The following is a 26,441-nucleotide window of genomic DNA, read 5'->3' as shown; positions in this document are numbered from 1 at the left end:
TCCCAACTAGTCTCTGTTTGTATTCAATATAATCAATCTCTAATATAGTCATGTTTAAAGTTTTGCTTAAAGTTTGATTTGTACTGGTTAGATCAGTAATTACAGGAAATATGAAATTGATGTCAATGTACATTCTATAGGGATTTTCATACCATCCACTGCAAAATTTGTGTTCTATCCCTGAGTTTTTCTTTAAATTTTTTCTAGTTCTTTGAAACATCTTGAATAATTATACAGAATAAATAGGAAAAACAGAATCATGTTAATAACTGTATTTGAGAAAGAAAAAAATTACCAGAATCTGTAGATACTATAAATTGGGGTTTCCCGATGCATGGCAATCTGGCATGAAGAGTGTTGGAGGAATTGGTAGTATCCTCACTGTCCTCCCACATTCCTACTCCTGCCAATAATGCTCTCAGAAAAAACCCACCTGGAAGTCAGATCATAAGGGAGCTCATTAATAAAGTGCAGAAAAGTAGTTTTACTAGACACTGAGCAGAAAACAAGAAGCAACGGACAAAGCTTGTGAAGCCTGCAAAGGAAATAATGCAATACAGCTCACCCCTATTCATCCTTGAGATATTGTTTCCCAATGCACAGTCAGATCAACTATTGTAATTTTGTGTGGTAAGAGCAATTCAATCATAATAATTTTCAATCCTAAATTATTAATTTTCACCAGTGACTTTCATGTAAGCCATTGCAAACAAAAGAAGGAAATAAATATTTAAAATAAGTGGAGTAATTATTGTCACTCTTGTTCTTATCAGGACACAAAGTCTAAATAACTTTTATTTTTGCAATTGTTCACTAAAATTTTTAGGCATCTTGGGAGAATTGAGGACATCAAGAAATGATGCAATTCTTTCTTTCTGTGATATCTGAGACCCTATTTTGGAGTTTGTTGTATTTTTGTACTTAAACAAGGACTTTTAAAATAGTGACTATATTACAGAGTAGCTTCCTGAGTAAACCTAATTCCAGACATAGTTCCTATGAGCATGTTAGAACAATAAAAATTACTTTCAATAATCAGGATTTATTCCTGTTATAATTGTCCCCATGTCTGTTGTTTGAGACTAGACAATTGTCGTAATTTCAAATTTAGCAAAAAAGCTATATATATATGATTTTGTTGGTTGATAGGCTTCTGATGGTGTCTTCTATTTCATTGCTTAAAATTTAGCTGTTTAAATTGTGTATATTATCCTGATTCAATTTTGGCAAATCAAATTGATCCCAATGACAACTTCCATAGAGATTTTCATAGCATCCACTGAAAAATTTGTGTTCTACCTCTGTAATTTTCTTTAAAATTTTAAAATTTCTTTAAAAATATTATATATATATAGCTTTTCTGCTAAATTAGATATTTGTATATATGAATAGATAGATTTCTCTCTCTCTCTCTCTCTCTCACGCACGCTATATAGATATAGCAAGAGAGAGAGAGAGAGAGAGAGAGATTGATAGAAACAATCAACCATTCTTTGGGCTACTCTTAACTTCCTCTCATGTTTTACACCTCTGCATTTTTTAAAAATTCTAATTTGTTATATATGACAGTGGAATGCATTACAATACATGATACACATGGAGAGCACAGTTTTTCATATCTCTGTTGTACACAAAGTTGAGTTACATAATTCATATCTTCATACATGTACTTTGGGTAATGATGTCCATATCATTCCACTGTCTTTCCTATTCCCCATGCCCCCTCTTTTCCCCTACCACCTCTTTGCCCTATCTAGTGTTCTTCTAATCCTGCCATGCTCCCTGCCACGACCACTTCATGAACCAACATCCTTATATCAGAGAAAATATTTTGCATTTTTTTTTTTTGGCATTGGCTAACTTCGCTTAGCTTTTTGTTCTCCAACTCCATCCATTTATCTGCAAATGCCATGATTTTATTATATTTTAATGCTGAATAATATTCCATTATGTATTCATAACACATTTTTTTTTATCTATCTACTGAAGAGCATGTAGATTGCTTCCACAGTTTAGCTATTGTGAGTTGTGCTGTTATAAACATTAATGTGGCTATGTTCCTGTAGTATGCTATTTTTAGGTCCTTTGGGTATTGGTTGAGGCATGGGATAGCTACGTCAAATTGTGGTTCTATTCCAAGTTTTCCAAGGAATCTCTATACTGCCTTTCATATTTGCTGCACCAATTTGCAGTCCCACCAGCAATGTATGGGTGTGCCTTTTCCCCCACAACCTCACCAACACTTATTGATGTTGGTATTCTTAATAGCTGCCATTCTGACTAGAGTGAGATAAAATCTTTGAGTAGTTTTGATTTGCATTTCTCTAATTACTAGAGATGTTATACATTTTTTTCATATATTTGTTGTCTGTATATCATCTTCTGAGAAGCGTCTGTTCAGTTTCTTGGCCCATTTATTGATTGTTTGTTTCTTTGGTGTTAAGATTTTTGAGTTCTTTATATACCCTACAGATTAGTGCTCTATCTGATGTGCATATGGTAAAAATTTGCTCCAAAAATGTAGGCTCTCTATTCACCTCACTAATTGTTTCTTTTGTGGAGAAGCAGCTTTTTAGTTTGAATTCATTCTATTTATTGATTCTTATTTTAATTCTTGAATTATAGGAGTCTTATTAAGGAAGTCAGAGTCTAATCTGAAATGATGGAGATTAAGGCTTACTTTTTTTTTCTAACAGGCACAGTGTCCATGGTTTAATTCCTAAGTTCTTGATCCACTTTGAGTTAAGTTTTGTGAATTGTGAGAGATAGGGGTTTATATGGATTTCCAGTTTTCCCAACACCATTTGTTGAAAGGCTATCTTTTCTCCAATGTATGTTGTTGGTTTCTTTATCTAATATAAGTATAATTATGTGGGTTAGTCTCTGTGTCCTCTATTCTGTACCATTGGTCTACCATTGGTGCCAATACCATGCTCTTTTTGTTACTATTGCACTGTAGTATAGTTTAAGGTCTGGTGTAGTGATGCCACCTGCTTCACTCTTCTTGCTGAGGACTGCTGTATCTATTCTGGATCTCTTATTTTTTCAGATAAATTTCATGACTGCCTTTTCTTTTTCTATGAGGAATGTCATTGGGATTTTGATCGGGGATTGCATTGAATCTGTATAGTGCTCTTGGTACTATGGTCATTTTGACAATATTAATTCTGTCTATCCAAGAGCAAGGTAGATCTTTCCATCTTCTAAAGTCTGTTTTGATTTCTTTCTTTAGTGTTCTCTAGTTTTCATTGTATAGATCTTTCACCTCTTTCTTTAAGTTGGTTCCAAAGTATTTTATTTTATTTTTTTGAGGCTATTTTAAATGGGGTGGTTTTCCTCATTTCCCTCTCAGAGGATTTGTCACTGGTGTACAGAAATGCCTTTAGTTTATAGGTGTTGATTTTATATTCTGTTACTTGGCTGAATTAATTTACTAGTTCTAGAAGTTTGCTGGTGGAATTTTTTGGTCTTCTGGGTATAGAATCATATTGTCAGCAAATAGTGATAATTTGAGTTCTTCTTTTTCTATTTGTATCCCTTTAATTTTTTTCATCTGTCTAATTTATCTGGCCTGTGTTTCAAGAACTATGTTAAATAGAAGTGGTGAACGAGGGCATTGCTTTCTTATTCCAGAAAGGGAAAGTTTTCAAATTTTCTCCATTTAGAGTGATGTTGACCTGGGGCTTAGCATACATAGCTTTTACAATATTGAGATATGTGGTACAGAATAGAGGACACAGTAACCAATCCACAAAACTACAACTGTCTTATATTTGACAAAGGGGCTAAAAGCATGCAATGGAGGAAGGATAGCATCTTCAACAAATGGTGCTGGGAAAACTGGAAATCCATTTGCATCAAAATGAATCTGAATCCCTATCTCTCGCCATACACAAAAGTTAACTCAAAATGGATCAAGGAGCTTGATATTAAAGCAGAGACACGGCATCTGATAGAAGAAAAAGTTGGTTATGATCTACATGCTGTGGGATAGGGCTCCAAATTCCTCAATAGGACACCCATAGCGCAAGAGTTAACAACTAGAATCAACAAATGGGACTTACTCAAACTAAAAAGTTTTTTCTCAGCAAAAGAAACAATAAGAGAGATAAACAGGGATCCTACATCCTGGGAACAAATCTTTACTCCACACACTTCAGATAGAGCCCTAATAACCAGAATATACAAAGAACTCAAAAAATTAGACAATAAGATAACAAATAACCCAATCAATAAATGGGCCAAGGACCTGAACAGACATTCTCAGAGGAGGACATATAATCAATCAATAAGTACATGAAAAAATGCTCACCATCGCTAGCAGTCAGAGAAATGCAAATCAAAACTACCCTAAGATACCATCTCACTCCAGTAAGATTGGCAGCCATTAGGAAGTCAAACAACAATAAGTGCTGGAGAGGATGCGGGGAAAAGGGCACTCTTGTTCATTGCTGGTGGGGATGCAAATTGGTGCAGCCAATTTGGAAAGCAGTATGGAGATTTCTTGGAAAGCTGGGAATGGAACCACCATTTGACCCAGCTATTCCTCTTCTAGGTCTATTCCCTAAAGACCTAAAAAGAGCATGCTACAGGGACACTGCTACATCGATGTTCATAGCAGCACAATTCACGATAGCAAGATTGTGGAATCAGCCTAGATGCCCTTCAATAGATGAATGGATTAAAAAATGTGGCATTTATACACAATGGAGTATTACTCTGCATTAAAAAATGACAAAATCATAGAATTTGGAGGGAAATGGATGGCATTAGAGCAGATTATGCTAAGTGAAGCTAGTCAATCTTTAAAAAACAAATACCAAATGACTCCTTTGATATAAGGGGAGTAAACAAGGACAGGGTAGGGACGAAGAGCTTGAGAAGAAGATTTACATTAAACAGGGATGAGAGGTGGGAGGGAAAGGGAGTGAGAAGGAAAATCGCATGGAAATGGAAGGCGATCCTCAGGGTTATACAAAAATGACATATAAGAGGAAAGGAGGGGTAAGACAAGATAATACAAATGGAGGAAATGATTTACAGTAGAAGGGGTAGAGAGAGAAAAGGGGAGGGGAGGGGAGGGGAGGGGAGGGGGGATAGTAGAGAATAGGACAGACAGCAGAATACATCAGACACGAGAAAGACAATATGTCAATCAATGGAAGGGTAACTGATGTGATACTGCAATCTGTATATGGGGTAAAATTGGGAGTTCATAACCCACTTGAATCAAACTGTGAAATATGATGTATTAAGAGCTATGTAATATTTTGAACGACCAACAATTAAAAAAAATATATTTTTAGTTGTAGATGGACATAATACCTTTATTTTATTTAGTTTTATGTGCTGCTGGGGATCAAACCCAGGGCCTCACACATACTAGGCAAGCACTCTACTACTAAGCTACAACCCGGGCCCAAAAAAATCTAGTTTGCATGTGGTAGATACTCAGATGGAATGGATGTTCAAAAGTACTGGGTGCATAAAAAAAATGGCAGCTGTCCACTAGAGAGATCTCAGTAGATTACTACTATTTTTGTCAGGTCTTACCTTTTCCATTCTGGGACTGGATATGGCAATAGTCCCATTCTGGGATTAGATAACCTTTTCCCACAAAAAAAACAAACAAACAAAAAAACAATATTGAGATATGTTCCTGTTACTCCTAGTTTTCCTACTTACTTGCACATGAAGGAGTACAGTATTTTGTTGAATGCTTTCTCTAGATCTATTGAGATGATCATATGATTTTTTAAGTCTATTGATGTGATGAATTACACTTGTTGATTTTCATATGTTTAAACAGCCTTGCATTCCTGGGACAAATCCCACTTGATCATGATGAATTATCTTTCTGATATGTTTTTCTATTCAATTTGCCAGAATTTAATTAAGAATTTTTGCACCTATGTTTATTAGCAATATTGGTCTGAAAATTTCTTTCTTTGATGGTCTTTGCCTGCTTTTGGAATCAGGGTGATATTGGCCTCATAGAAGAGTTTGGAAGTAGTCTCTTTTTTTTCTATTTCCTGAAACAAATTGAAGAGTATTGGTATTAGTTCTCCATTAAAGGTCTTGTAAAATTCCACTCTGTATTCATCCGGTGTTGGGCTTTTCTGGGTTGGTAGGCTTCTGATGGTGTCTTCTATTCCATTGCTTGAAATTGAGCTGTTTAAATTGTGTGTACCATCCTTATTTCAATTTGGGAAAATCATATGACTCTAGAAATTTGTCAGTGCCTTTGATATTTTCTATTTTATTAGGGTACAAGTTTTCAAAATAATTTCTAGTTATCTGTAGTATCTATTGTGGTATTTTCTTTTTCATCATGTATGTTAATAATTTGAGTTTTCTCTCTCCTTCTCTTTGTTACCATGTCTAAGGGTTGTCAATTTTATTTATTTATTTTTTAAAAAACTAGCTTTTTTGTCAATTTTTTCAATTGTTTCTTTTTTTCTTAATTTCATTGTTTTCAGCTGTGTTTTTAATTATTTCCTGTCTTCTGTTCTTTTGGTGTTGATTTGTTCTTGTTTTTCTAGGACTTTGAGATGTAATGTTAGGTCATTTATTTGTTAACTTTTTTCTTTTTTTTTTTTTTAAGGAATGAGCTCCATGCAGTGAACTTTCTTCTTAGAACTGCTTTTACAGTGTTCCAGAGATTTTGGAATATTTTTTTTTAAGAGAGAGAGAATTTTTTAATATTTATTTTTTAGTTTTCAGCAGACACAACATCTTTATTTGTATGTGGTGCTGAGGATAGAACCCGGACCGCATACATGCCAGGCGAGTGCGCTACCACTTGAGCCATATCCCCAGCCCTATTTTGGTATATTGTATTAGTGTTCTCATTTACTTTAAAATTTTTTTTAATCTCATCCTCTATGCCTTTTGCAACCCATTGTTCATTCAGTAGCATATTATTTAGTCTTCAGGTGTTGCAGTGTTGTTTTTTTTTTTAATTTTATCATTGATTTTTAATTTCTCTCCATTATGATTTGATAAAATGCAGGGTGGTATCTCTACTTTTTTATATTTGCTAAGAGTTGCTTTGTGGCACAATATATGGTCTATTTTAGATAAGGATCCATGTGCTGCTGAGAAGAAAGTATATTCACTCACTGAAGGATAAAATATTCTATATATGTCAGTTAAAATCTAAGTTATTGATGTATTGTTGAGTTCTTTGTTTCTTTGTTCAGCTTTTGTTTGGAAGATCTATCCAATGGTGAAAGATGTGTGTTAAAATCACCCAGAATTATTATGTTGCAGTCTATTTGACTCTTGAACTTGAGAAGACTTTGTTGGATGAATGTAGATGCCCCATTGTTTGGAGAATATATATTTTTAATTGTTATGTCTTATTGGTGTATAGTTTCTTGAGCAGTATAAAATGACCTTCTTTATCCCTTTTGGTTAACTTTAGCTTAAATCTATTTCATTTATAATGAGGATGGAAACCTGTGCTTGCTTCAGTGGTCCATGTGATTGGTATGTTTAGCCCCAACTTTTCACTTTCAGTCTGTCACCTTCAGTCTTTTCTTATGAGATGAGTCTCTTGGAAGCAACATACTGGTTTTTTGTTTTGTTTTAATCCAATCTGCTAGTCTATGTCTTTTGATTGGAGAGTTTAGGCCATTAACTCAGGTTTATTATGGAGACATGACTGTATTCCTAACCATTTTTGTCTATTTTTGGTATTTAACTTGTCTTGGTTTTTCCTTTGGTATAGTACCTCCCTCTGCTGATTTTCATCATTATTTTTCATCTTCTGTTCATGGAATATTTTGCTGAGGAAGTTCTGTAGTTCGAGCTTTCCAGTTGTAATTTTTTTTAAACTTTTGTTTAACATGAAATGTTTTTATTTCATCATCAAATATAAAGCTTAATTTTGATGGATATAAGATTTTTGGTTGACAAGCATTTTCTTTTTTTAATATTTATTTTTTATTTGTACACAATATCTGTATTTTTGTTTATTTATTTTTATATGGTGTTGAGGATTGAACCCAGGGCCTCGCACATGCTAGGCAAGAGCTGTACCACTGAGCCACAACACCAGCCCCCCCCCCAACCATTTTCTTTTAGAGTTTGGTATATATTGTTCCAGAATCTTCTAGCATTCAGAGTCTGGGTTGAAAAATCTGCACATAATCTAATTGTTTTTCCTTTATATGTAACCTGATTCCTTTCTCTCATGGCTTTTGAAATTCTCTCCTTCTTCTGTATGATAGGCATTTTGATTGTAATGTGCCTTGGTGTGGATCTGTTGTGATTTTGTATGTTTGGCATCATGTAAGCCTCTTGTATTTGGCTTTCCAATTCATTCTTTATGTTTGGGAATTTTTCTGATATTTTTTTCATGGAATAGATTGTTCATTCCTTTGGTTTGAAACTTTTTGCTTTCCTCTACCCAAATATCTCTTACATTTTGTCTTTTGATGCCATCTCATATTTTTGAATGTTCTGCTCATCATTTATTACCATCTTCACTGTGTGGTTTGCATTCTTTTCAAAGATTATATATTTTGTCTTCATTGTCTGAGGTCTTGTCTTCCAAGTGGTCTAATCTGCTAGTAATGCCTTCAATTGAACTTTTATTTATTTTTTTGTTTCTTTCATTTCAAGTATTTCTGTTTTTTTAGAACCCCTATTTCCATATTGAAGTAATCTTTTGCTTCGTTTATTTGTTTATATAGCTCTTTATTAAAATGATATTTTGCTGCCTGTATTTGCTCTCATATATGCTTTAATTCACAGAACATTTTAATTATGTACATCCTGAACTCCTTCTCTGTCATTTTTGCCTCTGTGCTGATCATAGATTCTAATAATGTAGTATCTTGATTTGTTTGGGACACGGTCTTCTCTTGTGTCTTTTGTTGTTCATGTGTCTTCCCTTCTAGCACTGTGCATCTGAGGCATTACCATTTTACCCTTTAGGCTTATAGAGCCCTTGCAGCATTCCAATATCTCTCCTTTGACGGGGAAGAACAATGTTAACAGATCCTAATACATACAATATGCAGTAGAAAAAGAAAAGAAAAAGAATATATAACACAACTGTAAGATAATATTCAAACACCCCAGTTCTTGGTATCCTAATTCATGGACAGTACTGGGTTTCAGGTATGTTGGGGATATGAAGGAGGCAGAATAGTGACGGAGAAGGGAAAAAAAGAAAAAAACTATAAGGAAGAAACATGGATTATTTTGGTTGGCAATCGGTATCTTTTCTGCTTCCCTTCTCATCCAATAGGTGTTGTTGTTTGTTCTTAGCTGGTATCTCTGCCCCCAGGATGGTGGGCATTACAAGGGTGTGAGAGTTGGTCTTGGGTGCAGAGCACCTGGACTTGGGGTATGGTGCCTGCTGATTCCTATGGAAGACTGCACCTCAAGGATCTCCTTTGGGGCCTGCTCATGTGATGTGGGCGCCTGGTCTTATCTACTAATCTTGCCTGTAGGCCTCATAGTTCCTGGCCTCTAAATGAGTCTCTATAGTTTTATTTCTCTTATCCCCTCCCTTTCTACTTTCTTATCAGGAACCTTTATTTCTGGGGGTCCTGTGTGTTATACTCTGCTGGCTGAGCATCAGTCATGGAGGTCTATATTATGTTGGTCAGTTGCTGTATGGGGTTAGTGGCTTGAACTAGAAAACTATGAGTACCTGGCTATCCAATGTTTCAAACTGGTAGTTGCCCCAACTAAAGATGGTGATGGAGGTCATCCAAGATGGAGGAGGCTGCTTTCAGTGATGGGATGTTGGTAGGTAGAGGAAGCCAGGCGATGGCATTGTGCTCACAGATGAGCTCTGAGGCATGCAGCTGTAGGCTGTCTTTGGAGCTTATGATGTCCCCAGATACAGGCAGGCTACCATGTAGGGGATTATGGCAGTAGCTGCATAAGTCTCAAGATACCACAGAGTCCCAAGATGGAGGCGACCAGGGGAGCCCCACTTTGGCAGATGTGTGTCCATAGGGGAGTGGTGGCCGGAGTTCCTATATGTCGGTAGTGGTTAGCTATATTGTGTGGGAGCTGCATCTGTGAATTCTGCACTGGTGCTGATGCTGGTGGTCCCACTAAGGCACTCGTGAGAACTGAGACCTGCGTGGGTGAGTAGTTAGGAGTCAGGAGTCCTGTTGTAAAGCCGAGGCCCAGGGTCCTGCAAGGGCATGGCAACCCCAATTCTTGTGTAGGAGCATCTGTGGAGGTGTACTCTATCACTCTCAAAAAAGCAGTATTACCACTAGTTGAGACCCAGGTCATGGAGCAGCACTAATTGCTGCTTCCCTCTGGCCCACCATCTTGCATTCATTCCATGTCTCTGCATTTTGATTGCAAGGCTTTTGTTTTAATGGTGAAGTAAAAGCCCCCCAAGTATCTTCCAATGGGACTATAATAAAAACCTCAGCAGAACATGTATCCCTTAGAACAAACCATTTACTTTGTGATATTAGAGCACTGGAATTTTAAATTCATGTTTAAGTCTATTGCTCTACTACTACTTCCATAAAAAGAGACAGTTGGCTGGTATTCTGTAATCACAAATAATGATGATGGCAGAGATATTGCAGACAAGAAAGGCAAAGCTATATTCAAAATAACAGATCTAATTTTTGTAGGACAAATCACCATTCTATCATTAAAAAGATCTAGCAAAATCCAAAAGTTTTCTTGGCTGAGAAAATTTTCCTATTGATGGGCCAATTTTTAGTCAATGTATGGGGAAAACAAACTCTCAAAAATAGAATATTGGGGGCTGGGGTTGTGGCTCAGTGGTAGAGGGCTTGCCTAGCATGTGTGAAGCACTGGATTCGATCCCCAGCACCACATAAAAACAAACAAATAAAGGTATTTAAAAAATAGAATATTGGTCAATCCAGGCATAGCTCATTTTTTGCCACTACAACATAATTTTCCATAGACCTCTTAAACAAGTTTTAGGTGACAATGTGTAAATACTATATAGCATATATAACACTTCAGACAAATTGTTTTGTCTTGAATCTACTGTGAGAAATAGATGAAAGTTTATCGTAGACAAACTTTTTTTTATAAGACTTCAGATATGTAAAGTTTGTTGTCTGTACAACTTTACTACAACTACTCATATCTGCAGTTGTAATCATAAAAGTACCCACAGACCATACATAAATGAATAAATGAGGCTGTGTTCCAATCAAACTTAAATTACCCAAACAGTGTGACAGGTTAAGTCTACAGTCATGGTTTGCCAGTTTCTGACCTATGTGATTATTGAACATTACTTCATTAGTCTATAAGCTAACCTTCTGATAATGGGAAATTATCAAGGGTCCAGTTCAAGTTTCTGTCACATGAGCTTGATTCAGTGGTATGCTGGAGCTGGCATAACAATGCTCCCACAAGTCAATTAGGTACTCTCATCCAATCTCCAAGTATTGACCAGTTTAGGAGTAGTGTTGCCATGGAAATGAGCAACTGCTACTAATTAGGGTTTCAGACCATCTCTAAAAGGAAAGCTAGTTGTCACCAATACACCACTTGTCTGCACTCTTTCAAATACAGTTTAGTTATCATCAGGCTTGGTTTAATGTTTGCCAGTTCTATTTTATAATACTACACTGCTTTTGACATCTGGTTTTATAAGTAGGTAGACCATAGTATACTTAATTTATGAGATCTTATTAGATTTCTCTCTCTCCAGTAATTTTCTGATTACATATGAAGCAGAATCTTATTAGTTGCCCATGCAGTTGATTCATAGGAACCCCCTTATCAAACAGCCATTATTCAGACTCCTGCTGGTAAAAACATAAGGAGAATTGCTTGGCTCTGTTACTTACTATGATAATTAAGTGATCTTGATTTTGCTGGTTATACATAAAACCCAGCCTCTATCCCTATACTAATAATTCTATTGAGATTAATAATTTATTCAACTTCATCATGATTCATTCATCTTAATGTCTATCTTTACTGAGAACCTCCACTTCAGATATTTCCAATAAATTTGGTGGCTATGTCTCCAATAGATTCCTTAGATGGAGTCCAGTCATCACATTCCTATAGGATTATTGTAGGATATAACTGAATAAGAACCATATCATAGATACATTTCATATTTTCTTGAATTCTCTGAATTTTTTTCTGTTCAAAAATTACACAAAAATTCAATCAATCTACTTTACTCCATTAATTTAGTCATCAAATTAACCAACTAGCAGATTACCAATGGCACCCCCCAGGTGATTAATCCAACATAACCCATAGAAGCCTTTTTTTTTCTCTGAAATTTTGTTGTCAATTATCTTATGAGTCAGATATCTAATAATCTACATTGCATAGTCAAGTGAGTAATTAAATAGTCTTTGAGAAAGGAGCTATTTTCACGTAAGTGGGTGAAAAAATCTGCAAGCAATGGTATGGTTCCCAGGGACAGGAGCAGTTAGAACTTTATGACTGAAAACCTGAAATGAAAGTGAAAGAAGGTTCTTTCAGAATTGATGCCCATGAGTTATTTTTATGACAGAGAAGCACAGAAAATATGTAATGATCTGACAGGGTGATTACTAGAGAGATAATTACCTCAAAGTAGCAAGACTCAATTAATAGACATAGCATTAGGGACACTGAGGCTGTCCACTAAAAAGCTAGAGCTCTTGGATTACAGATATCATTTGATCAAGAGTGAATCTGTAAAGTTCATAAGAAAATATCTAGCACAGATAGAATAATAAGTCACAGAGGTTGTTCTCAGAAAATTATAAATTTGAAAAATGTGTTGGGAAAATAAGAGTATCAGAATAGCCAAAGGAAAAATGTCAGAGGTAAATGATTTGATCAATAAAAACACTGACAAGTACTATGTTAACTTTAACAGCTTTAATTTATTGCATATGTAATGTTTCCTGGGCACTGGAAAAACATTATTACTTCTTAAAACCATCTACATTCAGTATGGTATATTTTCCTAATCATAAGGAGTATGTCTCAGAGAGGTGTATAGGATCTCAAAAGTTACACAGAATAATTTTAAGTCCAAAGTCAGCTCCTCAAATACTGAACTTTAAATAATAAGTTCAAGAATTATGGAGCAGTTAAAGAAGGAAAAGCTAAGAAAATATTGTCGATGTTGACCAAGTTGCTGGTAGGTAATTATAGATTGCTGGTTTTAAATTGATGGACTCTATAAGAATTGGAGGCAGCAGTTATAAATCACAATTCTCAGAAATTTTGTTTTAAACTATGAAATTTGGGTCAGATTGTAAATAAAGGCTGTCAGTTTTAAGCAAATTAAAATATTTTGTACAAACAAAAATGCACTGATTTTTTATGTCCTAAAATATTAGATGTTTTAGAATATATTCTGTATTATAATTAATAGAATATGATATTTTGAAATCAATATTATTTTTCTTACTTTTGCCAATGACCTGTAAATAATTAGCCTTTTTAAAAAACATATTTGGAATTTTTTAAAAACTTACATGTAATTACCCAGACTGTCTTTCCAAAGAGTCTACACAGCCTTTGAAAAGTTAAAATGAAGTAACATTTTGACTTATTCATTGCCATATCACTTTTCTGAGGAATGTTCAAGTAAAACTCCATGTATTTCAATGATGCAGAATAGTATGAGGTGGTTAAATAATCAGCCAGATGTATGCAGCACAAGATTTGAAGCAGCCTGGCTGTTGATGTTGAGAGCCTTTCTTTTAAACACTAATTTGCAAAACTCAAGTCTATGAAACCAAGGTTCTTGAAATAAACTGTACGTTTTAATCTGCATTGTCAATCACTAGATTTGTCTTAAATGGCTAATGGAAAAGACAAAAGTGCATTATTTTCTTTTCTCTGACACAAGAAGATTTTAGCCGACATCTCAGTGGTCAAACTGCACAGTATTGCATGACCCTTGAAAGAAAATTCAAGTATTTTATTAAAAAATTTGAACCAAAATAAAAGTGAAAACAATCAGTTTTAATTTTAATTTCAGAGAAGTGAGATTTTTTTCCTTAGTTGTCTTGCTACTATCCTCCCACCTTATTGTGGTTAAGTCAACAAATGATCTTGTGTGTGTGTGTGTGTGTGTGTGTGTGTGTTTGTGTGTGTGTATGTGTGTGTATATGTGTGGATCTTAGGTTAAAAATAAAACAGCTACAGAAAAACAAGGGGTAAGAATTTTAAAAACTAGATAAAACCACTGTTGCATTTACAAAAATAATTTGAGTTTTACTTTTCATTTTGGAACTAGCTATCATGTCTTATTCCTATTATAAGACAAAGATAAATTTCTCTAGATGATTCCATTCATTTAACAATGTAAAAAGGTGGTATTCTCATTATTTAACCAAAACTTAGTCTGATTTATAAAATATTAAAACTACACAGGATAGCATAACACATCATTAAAATATTTATAGATATTGTTTTAAATATGTATTGGAATCTAATTCAATATAGTTTTTTGATTTCACAGCATGTTCAAAATTATAATCCCATATTTTACTTAATTAACTGAATGGTCATGTTGATAATTTTAACTTCAACATTAATAATTTATTGTGTTCACGTGAACAAAACAATACAATAGAAATATGTGACAGTTCCACAAAATGATTAAGAAAACAACATCTCACATTTGTTTGGAAGAAAAGTAGAATATTATTAGTGAAAAAATTACCAAATGTTCTTTAGTAGGGACAGGAAAAAAGTACATGAGAGATAAACTACAAACACTGTTAAAGTGACTCAACCTCTTGGTGGGGGAATTGTTGTTTGTAAAATGGTAATACCATCTTATATCTTCCTAGGATCAATTTTTTTTTTTGTCTTGCCAAATACAGTTTTTAACATTTTTAAAATGAGTTTGGTGAAGAGTTTCAAAAGTAAAACTGTGCTAGAATCCAGAAATGTTATAAATTAACTACATTCAAATGTTCCATCTTTCCTAAGTATAAGAAAAATTTTATTCAGATATCAAGATTAAAAAGAAAGTGAAACCATGTATAATGATTTCTGGTGTCTCTTGAATATTCATATTTGGGTCATTATCTTTCCAAGGACAGTAGATACTTTGATTCCCATGTTACCTAATGGGCATATTCCTTTAGGCATCAACAACTAAGAAAGAATTTTAAATCGAACTTATGCCTAATGGAGAAATATATGAAACAATTAATTCTTGCTATCACTTTTGCTCTGAATTCTGCTATTTTAATTCAATTTGTGAGGCACTAAACTTCTCATTGACAACATTCCATCTCTTTAAATGCATTTTCCCTAACCTTCACTCTGAGAAATAAAGTTAAGTATGCTAATAATATGTATGCATAAAATTTGAAAATGAATTATTTGGGGCAGTTCTTTAAAAAACATAAAAACTAAAACAGGGCATAATTCTGTATAAAAACTTTGCCTTAAAATACTTTGATGTGTTGAGGAAATCAGCTATTTTTTATTCCACAATGGTAAAGTCAATATTAGACATTTTAATAAAATGTTCTTTATAAGACATTAAATATTGTTTAAATTTATTTATATAAAATGTAAAACATATTATAATTTGTTTAAATTCATTTATATAAGGTATAAAGTTCAAACCAATTATTTCTCCAAGTTATAGTTAGTATTGTGGTATGGTTTATTTGAATATCATTGAAATGATATTTGAAGGTAAAGTAAACAATTTTAATTCACTACACTCACCAGCTATATATATAGTTTGATTATTTCTATTAATTTATTTATTTCATCATCTTGTCAGGCAAAATGCTTTGAGTGCACACTTGCAAATTTTATGAATGTTGTCCTTATATATGAAAGATGTGTAGCCACAGGAATGAAAGTCATCCTTGATAGCTGGAACTAAAAAATAAATAAATAAATAACACAAATATAGTTAATTACACTTAAACCAATATTAATTCTTAAATTTTAGTATAAAATTTAACTACATTTCTTTTCAGATTTTCTAAGCCTTATTTGAATTTTATATTATTCGTTTTGTGTCAAGGAGTCTGAATCAAATTATATATATATAAATTTACATGTTTAATAAATTATATATACAATACTAGCTTTACACTCAAAAATGTACGCATGTATCATTAAAGGTTAATTATGTTAAAATTAATGTAGGAAAAAGATAGACATGGAATCTATAAATTTTGAATGAATTAAACATCTAAATATTGTTTGAATAGTATTTTCATAGTACAGTAAAAAATCCATGCATTAATTCAATAAGAAATGTATTTTTTACAGTTCTTGATAATCTTCAATTGTCATTAGTGTGAACTATCATTTATTTAATGCCTATTATTTCCAAGACACTAAAATAAAATAAAGCTTTTATAACCACTATTTAACAATCTTTAAAATGATTCTTCAAGGCACCAATTATATATTTCTTTTTATGTGCACATGTAATTAACTGGACCAAAGTTATAGAGCAAATTTGTTGCTTATACAATATTTGAGCGTAAATTTCAAGGTACTTTCATTATACTTTTCTGCCTTTATATTAAGATTTGCAACTTTGTGCTTTCATTTAATGGCTTTCAGAATAAAAATTAAAGTCAAGATTTTCACATAAATTTGCTGTCCATACTGAATTGTGAACCCCATGAAAGCAAGCACACATATTTTGATTTCCTTCAATTTTTTGAAAGGCAAATAGAAATAATAGAAACTATATTGCCTTAAGAGTTGGATTGCTCTGTTGCAAGTTCTAACTTTTGACTCAATTGTTAATACATCTGTAGACAAATTGTAATAATTTCATTATGTTGCTGTATGTATTCAATAAAATCAGTATATGAAAGACTGGCGATTCATGACATTCAGCACCTTTTTTTTTTAACATTTTGCTCAAGATAAATATTTATTTACTGATTTATTTATCCCCTTATAGAATTCAAAACTTAATGTTCATTATCTGTCTACCTACAAATTTGAACCCATTAACCATTATGTAATCTGAGGTTAAGAGATCACTGATTTTTATAGTTAACATAGCTTTAAATTATTCCTCCTGTAGTGTCTGAACAGATGGAAAACGCAAAGTTGATTATTGTCTTCTCCACTTCAGACTAGAGTCAGAGAGTTCAAAGTGAACATTATAGAGCACCTACCTTGTTTGTGTATTAAACTTTAAAACTCAGGTACATGAGGCAACTTGCATCAGAGCTCCACTGTGACTAACACACTTGGAAAAAAAAAAAAAAGGTGAACACATCTGGGACACAGAACTTGTCTCATTCAATGATCAAGTACATCTTTCCAAACCCACTCAGTCAGTGGGTTATATGTCCTCCTGCAGAGCCAAACTTCATTGCTTTCTTCCTTATACATCCACAGTTTTAGCCAATCACTCTGTAGTTACAGTTTTCAAACTCATTTCAGCAACCACATGGCTAACATTTCTAATATACTATCTGTGATGTTGCTTACTGACATTTATCTAATTTCTTTTGACCATGAGTACTCACTAAAAACATTTACTCTAGAGACCTTGAATTCAAGTATATACACTTTTTGTCATAGATAATACGTACCTATTCAGTCCTCTTTTATTTGACACACTGCCTCAAATTTTAAATTCTTGGACATGGTCCATCCTTTTATGACTCTCATTTTTATTAATGATTTTAGTTCTATCTGTTAAATTGTTTCCCAACTAAATTCCAGCCAATCTGTTTGTTTCAGTAAACTTGCCCCACCTTTTTTTCCACCTTTCTGGAAGCATCTCGTTGATAGATCCACCCTCTCCTTTTTTGAATATGTTAAAGTTGCAAAGTATTTTTTAGAGAAAATCACTCGGCCACTGGCTCTGATTCTGTTATAAATTCAAATAGCCAGCACCACCAGAGGTATAAAAGCCAACTAGCGGATATTTTTACCTGTCTCTGTTAACTTATCCTTGCCACGTTCCACTCAGTTTATGGCATAATTTTTTGTTAGTTTGTTTGTTAAACCTGAACTTCTTCTACCCCATATTCTTCTTTGAGCAGCCAATTCTCCATTGTACATCATGAAAAGTCATCCAAGAGCAACATAAACTCACATGCATATATACTGAAGTACTACAACCTACCTCATAACCAGCTTCCCAGTGCATATTGATGTTTTTCAATCATATTATTTTCACAATAAATTAGGTGATTCTCTTAAGTTTAAATAAAGTAAATGTTAAACTGATCATGCTCCTTCTGGCCTACAGGGAAAGCTTGTCATTGGATGATCCCCTTAATTTCCATCTCATTGTTTCTCATTCTCTGTGAAATCTTTAGAATTTTTTTTCAGTAGCATTTTAACCATGCATGCTTAGTCCTTTTTGTAAAATCAAACAATGGATAAATAAAGTAGCTCTCCTTTGATCTATTTATTGCCCTTCTCTACTTATTCTTTCCTCTTTTATCCCAGTAAATTTTTTGAACTGTTTTTGCATAACTTTGTCTTCACTAATATCATACTAATTTTCCACTCACTGTCAAATATATATATATATATATATATATATATATATATATATATATCATACAAATATAGATATCTTACAAACTATGACTCTGAAAAGCTATTTTCAAATCATTAAAAAAATTGTATGTATGTTCATCTGTGTGTGTGTGTGTGTGTGTGTGTGTGTATATATATATATTTGATATGAGTCAAATATCAAATGACCCTTTTCATTCCTTACTTCAATATACCTCTTGGAACTACATAACACCCCACCTTTTAACATGTCATCACTCTAGGTGCAGGCACTTGTCTGCAATCACAGTGAATTTAGAGCTTGAGGCAGGAGGATTGTAAGTTCAAAGCCAGCCCCAGCAACTTAGTAATGCCCTAAGCAACTTTCAGAGACCCTGACTCAAAATATAAAATAAAAAGTGGCTGGGACGTCACCCCTGAATTCAATCCCCAAATCTAAATAAATAAATAAATAAAAGGATGGCATCATGTCACTCTTGCTTTTCTGTAAGCACTCAATAACTCCAAAGTAATCAACATAAGCTCAATGTGATGATGAAGAGTAGACTCATAAAATAGCCTCTTGCTCTCCCATACATTTTTCATTTTTTTAACCTTTCTGCTTCTTTCTTTTCAATGTTTAGTATCTAGAAAATACTTTTCATGATCTCACGTAAGGCCTTGTGTAAATAAACTTTCTTAACCTGGTAGATACCTGTCTTACAAACACCCACCTCTTTCATCTGTGTCACTCATAACAGTCATTCATTTTTTATCATGCCTGACCATCATTTTTTTACACTCCCTGCAAAGCTATCTACTTTCTAAGTCTATATCTATGTAATACCAAATTGTTACAGGCTTCATCATTCATCCAGACATAACAACATGTGAGAACAGATATTATATTCACTTGATATTCTTGCACTTAACAGGTATTTGTTGTGCCTAAGGTGAAATTTTATATTTATTTTTAAGACAGAGAATTGAGCTTTTGCTATCTTATCTTATTCTTTAAGTGAGACATATCCTGAGATTAAAAACAAAATATTTTTCTAATATCAAATATTTTAAATGTTATGAAAGAAAAGTATAAGGCAATTTTTAGAATAGCTGATTGTATGTCAATACAATGGAATATTAAGTAGAGGTTATCATTTCATTAATTATTTTATTAATTGTAGGAAATTATTTCATAGTTCAGTGTTTCAGCAAAATAATTAATTGCATTTATTACAAAGGTAATGTTTTAAGAGGATGCTATTTATTTTGTATATGTATATTATTACAGAACTGAGATATTTCCTTTATGCTCCCTTATGCTTAACTCCAAATCGGAGGGAAAGTAGATGGTTAGTATTATTACAAATTACATTACAAGATTAAAGTACTAGTGGGTATTAGAGCTAGTCAAAACTCACAGCATTTTCTAAGACAAATATAGAATACTTTGATAAAGAATAAATTAATTATGGCAGAGAAAATATCTTGTTTTACTCAGATTAATAGTAGTAGGTGAAAAGAAAACAGGGAATGCTAGGAGATACAATTTTTAACTATATATTTTGAAAATCATTCTGAATTCTTGCTTAAAATCATTATTACTCATTTCTGAAAGTTATATGCAGAGGAAAAGAAATAAATGAGTAAATTAAAGCAAATTAAATCACCAAAAAGAAATTTGAATTCCTCTCTAACCAACGCTTTGTATATCTGTATTCTCTCCAGCCTTGACATTTAACATTGTGTGTAGCTTGAATAGTAGGTAAATGCTCTGCCTCTCCAGAGAGAATGCGTAATGCTATTCTTGCTTTGCGTAACCGACCTGAAGGAATCTATGTGAAGTTAATATTCATGCTCCTTTTGTGTTGGCATACAATTCTGAAGGACTGAGAGGAGCCTGAGGTCAGAATGTAGATGGTGAACTTCTTGAACTTTCATGCTGAGCTTATTTACATAGCTCTGTGGTTCATAAGCTCACCTAACAGAAACTTTCTATTTTATTTAGGCAGTTTTCTCAATATACCTGTTGTTTCTGTATTTTTTCTAACTCTTTTCTTCCTGGTAGATATGATTCTTTTTTTCATATTTATAAATAGATGGTATCTGACTACAACTAGATGAGATATTTCTATTCGTCCATCCCTGGACACATTGCTAACAAAACTGATTAATAAAAGTTTTGATTTCTGAAGTTGATTGAAATGTATTTTGTTTCCCACTATGTCTTTTAAATAGAATGAATTTTCAGTAGAGAGGCAAGAGTCATGGATAAATGATCTAGGAAAACAAATATCTCCTTTCCAGATATGCATCATATTTTAGTGCTTATAGGTTATAATTAATATTGATTTTTTTATTATCATAAATTATGAAGGCATCAAAAATATAAGTATGCCTTAAGCTGTTTTCCTGAAATGTCAAGTACCTATTTTAAAGCCCTGGAATATACAAGATTAGTACAAGGACTAATTTGTGTGTGAGAATTTCTTCATCTCAAACAAGACATGGCAGCAAAAATTATCAGTGTGAAAAATATCATTCCAACATCAAGAAATAATACAATAAATCACAATGTTCATTATTAAAATGCTGCCATTTGTTGTTGCAACCAGAGTTATACATCATTATAGAGATTTTTAAAATTATCCACCCATGTTCTTCAGTTCTTCCCTCAGAATAAATACACATGACATAAGTACAAAACAGCAATGTAGGTAAACAGTTAAAACAAAATTATTGTGCTTTAGGGCCAGTCATTTGTGATTACCTTAAAGGCTCCTTCGTACTCAAGCCATGATTTGTGTCCTTAAGAATATTATTATCTATAGTGCTAACTAACTAGCTTTAAGTGATCTCTAGGACCAAAATTAATCAAAATAAATAAATAAATAGAGAGAGAGAGAGAGAGAGAGAGAGAGAGAGAAAGAGAGAGAGAGAGATATATATTTCTGTTTTTATTCCTGCCCTTCAAATACTCACCTCTGCTTTAAGAGGCAATATTTAAATTTAATTGACCTATTTGTTCAGAAAAATCCTAAATCTATAATTTCTCATTTATAATTTAAAACATGCTATTTTATGAAAAAAGGACAACATGGACAATTTTTATGATTTTCATATAACAAATAGCTATGTTTTCATACTTAATATTGCATTACCCTCTATTGATTTCTTAATTTCTTTTGAAAATGGATGCAATATAACAACTATGTGGAAATAAAGTGTTCTTGTACAAGCAGGGAATATATTGAATCTCCAGAGTTTACATTTATTAAAGTTTAATTTAAAAAACAGAATTTCTCTTTTAGAGATTCACACTGAACTTCGGGTTATTCCTAAATAAGAAAATGTATACAAAACAATGTAACAAAAATGAAAACTGAGATGAAATAAGTTGAATATGCACACTTGAGATATAAACCAGAAATTGGAAGGATATTAAATGGAATAAAGCGTGACCTTATTGGATGGAATGATACTTAGTTTTATAGTGTGTTTCTATGGGGAAACAAAGCAAATCTTCTTAGCTGCACAATTGTGGTAAAGATACAAAAAAATGCAGATACATGTCAAATAAACATATTCATAAATAAGACAGATAAAACTAAATATATCTTGTACAAAATTCTAATGAAATACGCAATAGTTATTTTCATTGTTAATAGAATGGTACCAAATGCCTTTCATGAAAAGAAAAAGCAAAAGTGTGTCTTAGAGCATGGATTATGTGTGTGCAGAGTGGGATGCTCAATTCCATTAGCCTGTATAAGTATCTGTTTGCTGATCTGATGTTAGTAAGCAGCATATATAGTATCTCCAATGGTGGTGGACTAGGTGATGGGGGGCAATTTTGTCATTCAATCATTCCTTAGTGAATACCATGGAGCTTTCAGCAATATTCACAGCACTCTATTTAAAATTTATATCTAGCTAAAATTATTCTAGTATTTGGTATTTAACTTCTAGTGTAGGAAAAATATATACACATAAAATATATTCTGAGTTTACTTATTAGAATTTGATTAATATGCATTTAATTTTTTATGATGATATACAGAAAGATCTATAGCTAGTTGCACAGATATAGTATTATATGTGGAAAACAGTTATATGTCTTTGAATGACTAATAGAACTGAGGTTGGTGAGAGCAAGATTGATATTTTTCAGTCAAAGTTTAGTTGTTTAAAAGATGCATTTGCCTGTAAGAAAGTTAATCCATCCTTTGCTCAATGACCTCTCAAAATATCACTTTAAATGTGCTTGAGCAAGCAAGTATTCAGTCACAGGTCACAAAAATTTCACTCCATATTTCAGAGTCCTAATAACTTTATACTTAATGGAAGAAAATAATTAACTAATTTTCAGCATATATTTTCTTTTTTCAAAATGAACTTGAATATATATTACCAGTTGTTCAACAAGAAAAAATACTGCTCACATATTCTTCAAGATAAACTATGTATGAACTATAGTTATACCAAGTGAATAATTTGAGATAACTAGTTATAGGAACTGCTTTTTATAAAGCAGATAAAAGTCCCTCTTCCAAAAGTAATTTCATTTAATTTTTTAAAATTTTTGTTATAACTATATTATCTACATAATATAATATATCATGTATAAATATATTTATTATACATAAAATATACAAACATATGAACCAGTACTTATTTTTTACTTTTCAATTTTGTATTTACAGAAAAGTTACCAAGACAGTGCAGAGTTCTATATACCCTTCACTTAGATCCCTCTGTTAAGCCCTTTACATTATCATGACACACACAACAAGGAAACAGCATGTTGGGTTACTATTAATGGGATTCTTGACTTTATTTGGATTTCACTTCTTTCCCACAAATCAGATTGATTATCCAATCAAACAAGAGTTTAAAAATTTAGCAGAGCAAATAATTAAACTTTTTAAATAATGGATAAATTTAAGATATCTAAAGTTAATAAAGCATTCAAAAGCACACCATGTCAATGAGGATAATATTGTATCATTCACTGTTCCTTTTAATACCTTATGCATTTTGACTTAATGGGGGTTTTATTGTAAGAATATATTGTTAGTATATATTGTTAGAAGGAGATACCATGTTATATATATTTTTAAAAAGTGGCCTGGGGACTGGAAATTAAAAAGAAAAATCAGATCAGTTGAACATGCTACATGAATATGGGGGGAAAATATAGTAACTCAGTGAACTTTGAAAATGTTACTACTCTCCAGGCTCAATTACCAAGTGATTTTATTCCAGAATCAATGTTCATTGTCAAAATACTATCACTTCTTATCTCAGAACTTTATTAGAGATATGTTTTACAAAGTGCTTAAAACTTTATACAAAGTTAGTTATATAGAAGGAAGAAGTATGGTGTGTTATTGCATGACAAAGTGACTAGAGATAAAAGAAAGTTGCTATGTAATTTTAAAAGCTAGCAAAAATAATTTTAGTGCTTTCATTATACATAAAAAATAAATGTGTAAGGAAGTAGACATATTCAACCTGCCTTACACAATAAAAAGAAGATTCTCATTTAGTTGAGATATGTTAAAGAAAAGCTAAGAGAATATTTACCATGCCAATATATTCTAGAACTTATGTTTTATTAATAGAAGTGAAGACTATATACAGCAAAGTATGGGAAAAATAGTATGTGATGTTTTAAAATTCATGAGACATTATATTATTTAGAATTTTTGCTACTATTTCAATTAGCTTTTCTTTTTCTTTTTCTATATTTTTCTTTTCTTTTTTTTTCTTTTTTTTTTTTTGAGATGTAATAATGCTATGTTGCCCAAGTTAGTCATGAATTCCTGAGTTTAAGTGAGACTTCAGCCTTAGTCAGTATCCATAGGAGCTGGGACTATAGGCACTCAACAACAATCCTAGTAGTGTCACATTTTCTATGCTTTAACTACTCAGGAATTCTGTATTGTGTAAGTGTGTGTGTATGTGTGAGTGTGTGTGTGTGTGTGTGTGTGTCTGTGTGTCTATCTGTGTAGTGTTAGCAAAAAAAAAAAAGATTTTGAGTGTTTTCATTATAAAGAAATGTAAATGTATAAGGAAGTAGATATATTTACCCTGACTTAACCCACTTCCTCTCACAGGCTAGGCAAGTGTTCTGCCACTGAGCCAGACCCTGAGTTCCTACTCAGTAATTTTTGATAGAACAAATGCTAGGAAAGAAACACCATACCCCGTAATTATAAGATTTGTTATCATAATTTTATTCTAAGAATTATTATTATTATTCACATTTAACTACATTCATACTCAGTAATAACCTCAGCTAATGAGGTCGTAAGTGGTAGAATTTTAAACTCTTCCCTGCCAGCACAGGTGATCACAGGTTTTGAAAGCCCTTTTTTCATCTCTTCATGCATTCATAAGTGAAGATGGACTCTACAGCAAACCTTAAAACAAGGGAAGCATTAGAACTTCATTCTGAATTTAAAATGTTTATTCTAAAGTGATTTTGAAAATACAAATGGTTATGATAATATAAACATGGGTAAGTAACAAGTCGTGATAGAATAGTAAGATATAATAGCATTCTTAATTTCATATACTGTAAAGTATTCATATTAAATTTGCAAAAATCCTGAAATGTAATCCAGGAGAGATTTTATTTTTGTTTCTATATAGCTTTTCAAAAAGTTTTTTTCAGGAAGGAATAATGTTTCCTTACTTCCTAATGAAAATTGTGTACGTTTCCATGAATTTCTCATCACTCTTTGGTAATAATAATGTCTTATGGTGACATTAAGGTGCAACCTCACAGCATCAATTTGATAATTGAATGTGTCCAATCTGATAATTAACACACCAATTTGCACTGAAAAGTGACTCATGCAATTTTTGAAATCAGAACTGGCTCAAAGAAATTCATTTGTTTTGTGGATTTCCTTTTACAACTTCAAATTATCTTTTCACTGGAAGCCCTGCATTCAAAAACAAAGCAGATGAGTAGGTTAACAATAGGTTAACAATAACTCAAAATGAGAAACATTGACCAACTAAATTGAAAAAATGCATTTATACCAGAATATCTTTGAGTTATGAAGGGATTACCTCCTGATGAATTCATAAATTGATAATGTAAAGTCAAAACTAATTTAAGACAACTAACCTATGAAAGTCTATAGCTTTGTCTCACAGTACAGCATAGGGTATCAGTTGGTCCCCTTTTTGATCATTTGGCAAACTCAGAGCTGCAGCTTGCATCTCTGGCAAACATCATGAAAGAGTATCATATTGCATATCTGTAAACTAGGAAAACACTCAAATTCAAAATCTGATATATATTTTCTATTGAGTGCTTATCAACTTTGCACCATCAAAAAGTGATAAAGTCATTATGGGCTTGGTAGCACATGCCTAGGAGACTGAGGTAGGAGAATTTCAAGCTATAGGCCAGTTTTTGACAACTTAAAATTAAATTAAAGAAAGAAAAATACTGGGGATAAAACTCAGTAGCAGATCACCCTACCACCTCAACAGAAGTATAAATGTAAAATGGAACTATTGTAAGTCAGAGACTTGCAGTGTTCCTTTGCAGCCTTCAGGGCTTTGTACTTTATCAGCCTACCTTACTCAAAGCTAAATTTCCAGCAATATCATTTTCTGTTTGGCTCTGGCTTTGGGTTGAACACAAGAGAAATTTTCTTAATGTGGATGATGAAGTTGAAATATCATACATTATTTTGCTCCAAAAGTAGGAATGAAGCACACATTTTTGTAGCTTAAATATTTTGTTCCTCATCTACTAACTCTCCTTGGCTTGGGCTACTCACCAAAATTTTGTGTCCAATGTATCTCGTCCTTCACCAACTTCTAATCCTGAACAAGATTCCAACTATATTTCTGTAACAAAGGAAACCTGTATACCAAAGAAATCAGAAATCAAGAGAGACAAATATAAGTTCAATTTGTTCTAATAGGTTACAGTTACTCCTTACAACTGTCATCTT

Source organism: Urocitellus parryii, chromosome 1 (genome assembly GCF_045843805.1).
Source record: "Urocitellus parryii isolate mUroPar1 chromosome 1, mUroPar1.hap1, whole genome shotgun sequence".
Classification (NCBI taxonomy): domain Eukaryota; kingdom Metazoa; phylum Chordata; class Mammalia; order Rodentia; family Sciuridae; genus Urocitellus; species Urocitellus parryii.
This window is presented reverse-complemented; position numbering follows the sequence as displayed.